This window comes from Bactrocera tryoni, unplaced genomic scaffold, assembly GCF_016617805.1.
Source record: "Bactrocera tryoni isolate S06 unplaced genomic scaffold, CSIRO_BtryS06_freeze2 scaffold_956, whole genome shotgun sequence".
NCBI lineage: Eukaryota > Metazoa > Arthropoda > Insecta > Diptera > Tephritidae > Bactrocera > Bactrocera tryoni.
This window is the reverse complement of record NW_024396606.1, coordinates 44991-49285: the sequence shown is the minus strand read 5'-3', so window position 1 is coordinate 49285 and position 4295 is coordinate 44991. Positions and strand designations below refer to the sequence as shown.

The following is a 4295-nucleotide window of genomic DNA, read 5'->3' as shown; positions in this document are numbered from 1 at the left end:
TAGAATGTAAGATAAAGCTTAAGAAAATAATTGAATAAAAGGATAAGAAATAAAGAAGTTTTAGTTTTGTAGTCATTACAATCACGCGTTTCGTTCCTTTTAAAACCCACCCGCGTAGGTATAAAATATATTTTGAATAGGCACGGAATTCGTGAATATATTCATGAGCCTTTCAACTCATCTAATAGTATTCAACGAATAGCTCAGACAATTGTATACAGAGAAGCAAGCCAAGCCAAGTGTGAGCGCTAAGTGATTGTGAGACATATTCACACTCATTATTACAGAAGCAAGCCATGTGATTGTGAGAAGATAATATTTTTAGTGAGGGCAAGTGTGAGTGAATATTGGGGGTGATTCATGAATATGAGAGTGTATTCATAAGCCAAGTATTCACTGCAGATCACTGATTTGTATGCTTGTTCATTATTGAAGTTATACTGCTTTTTCTTTCCTTTGTCTTTCATTTCTGCGAATTCTCATGTGCCCTTTTGTTGAAATACCCTGCGTTGGTCCATTTTTTGGAAATCGACCCGCGACGACGAGGTATATCGTTTTATCTGACAGCGTGAGGTTTAAGAAGTTAATTTCTAATTTTGTCTTGTGGCATATTAGAAATGATGGTTCTTCGAAAATCGTTCGCTTACAACGGATAAAACGACTTCTGAGTGATAATTTTAATGAATAAATTCCTTTTGGTTGAAATGCTCTGCGTTGGTCGTTGAAAAGTTAAGACTATACTTCTCAGGATCATTCATTTCTTCAAAGAAATTAATGACCTTTAGAAATATGCATATTTGCATTATTTCGTTGTCATTTCCATATTCATAGCAATAGAATTTCTATGGCATAAGTAAAGTAATGGCCGCCGATTGTCACCCCTTGCCGCTGTAGCAGCTTCGCCTACAAACATGCGTAAATATGTATGTATACGTATGATCGTGAATACATATCGACGCAGATTTTTGCGAGAAGCACCAGAAAGTTGTGCAATTTATAATTTTTAGCTTTTGCCATCGTCGCGAAAAGACGACTTGTTGGCAAAGGCATGCTCGGGGAGATAATAAATTATAATAAATTTATAAAATGTGAATTTAAGTTTTCTAGTTTTCTTTCATACAAAATGATATGCATTTCTTGGAATATCGCTATGAAGTATAACTTCATCCGCGCGTAGGGACTCCACGTACCTTTTTTTTAGACAATGATCAACTTACCTACACCAAAGTTACTTTTTTCAGGCAAACTCTTAGCTTATATATTTCAAATACGCTAGATTGTTTTGTAGTTTAGTTTCGATCTTTCTATTGAACTCAATGTTTTCAATAAGACTTGCAAGTGTTCCAAATGTTAAAAGTATTACTCGGGCAAGCCACGGCAAATATTTACACACGCTTGCAACATGTTGCTACAGAGTATAATAGTCACTTAACGGTTGCTTGTACTCGTATCACCAAAAATTAATTAAGATATACATATATGACGTTTTATATACAAATTATTATGAGTTCGAAAGAAATTGATATCCGAATGTCTGTCTGTCCGTGAAAGCTATAACTTGAGTATACCCTTTATACACCGTTTCCTTGGCAAACAAGTTCGAAGATAAGCAACTACCACGCCCACGAGATGATATTTAATGAAAATTAATAAAATCCCATAACTCAATACTAAGATATAAGACTGTAATTTGACTGTAAAACTTCAAGATGGTATAAGAATTCACATCTCAGGCCCTATTCCATCGATATCTACCAATTAATTCCTATTTTCCAAATTTAATTGACCGAAATTATACTACTACTAATCACGACTACTTTATGTACATTTAACACAAATTTAAAATCCATCTGATTATTTCACTTTGCAGTATGCAAATGAAATATCGGTATACAACTTTTCCAGAATAGTCCGCATAAAGTAGGCCACTTTATGGAATCGGAATACAACTGTTCAATTCTCTAGAAACTGAGTATTTGAACCCCTGTTCCTATAACTATATTTTATGTTCTTTATTAGTAAATTTGTCTCAAGTATGCCTGTATGTCAAAATACTTAAGATTTACAGCGTTTTTCGTTTATTTAATAACGTATATGTGAACCAATATGTGAGTTATCTTAGCCAAAACAAGAAAAAACGTTAACTTCGGCTGCACCGAAGCTAATATACCCTTCAAAGGTGCATTTCTTTTAGTAACTATGTGTTCAGTTTGTGTGCTATAGTAATCCGATCTGAACAATTTTTTCGGAGATTACATTGTTGCCTTAGAAACAAATCTATACCGAATTTGGTGAAGAGACATTGTCAAATGTGAAAGTTTTCCATACAAGAACTTGATTCCGATCGTTCAGTTTGTATGGTACAATGTTGCCTTAGAATCAAATCTATACCAAATTTGGTGAAGATACATTGTCAAGTGTATGTCAGTTTGTATGGTAGCTATATGCTATAGTGAACCGATCTGACCAATTTCTTCGGAGATTACATTGTTGCCTTAGAAACAAATCCATACCAAAATTGGTGAAGAGACATTGTCAAATGTGAAAGTTTTCCATACAAGAACTTGATTCCGATCGTTCAGTTTGTATGGTAGCTATATGCTATAGTTAACCGATCTGACCAATTTCTTCGGAGATTACATTGTTGTCTTAGAAACAAATCTATACCAAGTTTGGTGAAGACACATTGTCAAATGTGAAAGTTTTCCATACAAGAACTTGATTCCGATCGTTCAGTTTATATGGCAGCTATATGTTATAGTGGTCCGAAATCGGCCGTTTCGACAAATGAGTAGCTTCTTGAAGAGAAAATGACGTTTGCAAAATTTCAAAAGGATACCTTAAAAACTGAGGGGCTAGTTCGTGTATATACAGACGGACGGACGGACGGACGGACAGGCAGACGGACATGGCTAAATCGACTTAGCTCAACATACTGATCATTTATATACATATATACTTTATAGGGTCTCCGACCATTCCTTCTGGGTGTTGCAAACATCGTGACAAACTTAATATACCATGTTCAGGGTATCGGGTGATTTTTTTGAGGTTAGGATTTTCATGCATTAGTATTTGACAGATCACGTGGGATTTCAGACATGGTGTCAAAGAGAAAGATGCTCAGTATGCTTTGACATTTCATCATGAATAGACTTACTAACGAGCAACGCTTGCAAATCATTGAATTTTATTACCAAAATCAGTGTTCGGTTCGAAATGTGTTTCGCGCTTTACGTCCGATTTATGGTCTCATAATCGACCAAGTGAGCAAACAATTAATGCGATTGTGACCAAGTTTCGCACTCAGTTTACTTTATTGGACATTAAACCAACCACACGAATGCGTACAGTGCGTACAGAAGAGAATATTGCGTCTGTTTCTGAGAGTGTGGCTGAAGACCGTGAAATGTCGATTCGTCGCCGTTCGCAGCAATTGGGTTTGTGTTATTCGACCACATGGAAGATTTTACGCAAAGATCTTGGTGTAAACCGTATAAAATACAGCTCGTGCAAGAACTGAAGCCGAACGATCTGCCACAACGTCGAATTTTCAGTGAATGGGCTCCTAGAAAAAGTTGGCAGAAAATCCGCTTTTTTATCGACAAATTTTTGTTCAGCGGTGAGGCTCATTTCTGGTTGAATGGCTACGTAAATAAGCAAAATTGCCGCATTTGGGGTGAAGAGCAACCAGAAGCCGTTCAAGAACTGCCCATGCATCCCGAAAAATGCACTGTTTGGTGTGGTTTGTACGCTGGTGGAATCATTGGACCGTATTTTTTCAAAGATGCTGTTGGACGCAACGTTACGGTGAATGGCGATCGCTATCGTTCGATGCTAACAAACTTTTTTGTTGCCAAAAATGGAAGAACTGAACTTGGTTGACATGTGGTTTCAACAAGATGGCGCTACATGCCACACAGCTCGCGATTCTATGGCCATTTTGAGGGAAAACTTCGGAGAACAATTCATCTCAAGAAATGGACCCGTAAGTTGGCCACCAAGATCATGCGATTTAACGCCTTTAGACTATTTTTTGTGGGGCTACGTCAAGTCTAAAGTCTACAGAAATAAGCCAGCAACATTCCAGCTTTGGAAGACAACATTTCCGAAGAAATTCGGGCTATTCCGGCCGAAATGCTCGAAAAAGTTGCCCAAAATTGGACTTTCCGAATGGACCACCTAAGACGCAGCCGCGGTCAACATTTAAATGAAATTATCTTCAAAAAGTAAATGTCATGAACCAATCTAACGTTTCAAATAAAGAACCGATGAGATTTTGCAAATTTTATGCG

The 4295-nt window shown here is 36.9% G+C and overlaps 1 pseudogene; it reads left to right on the top strand.

The window, feature by feature from the left end:
* Nucleotides 1-534: 534 nt before the first annotated feature.
* Nucleotides 535-671, top strand: LOC120782126 (annotated as a pseudogene).
* The last annotated feature ends 3624 nt before the right edge of the window (nucleotides 672-4295 follow it).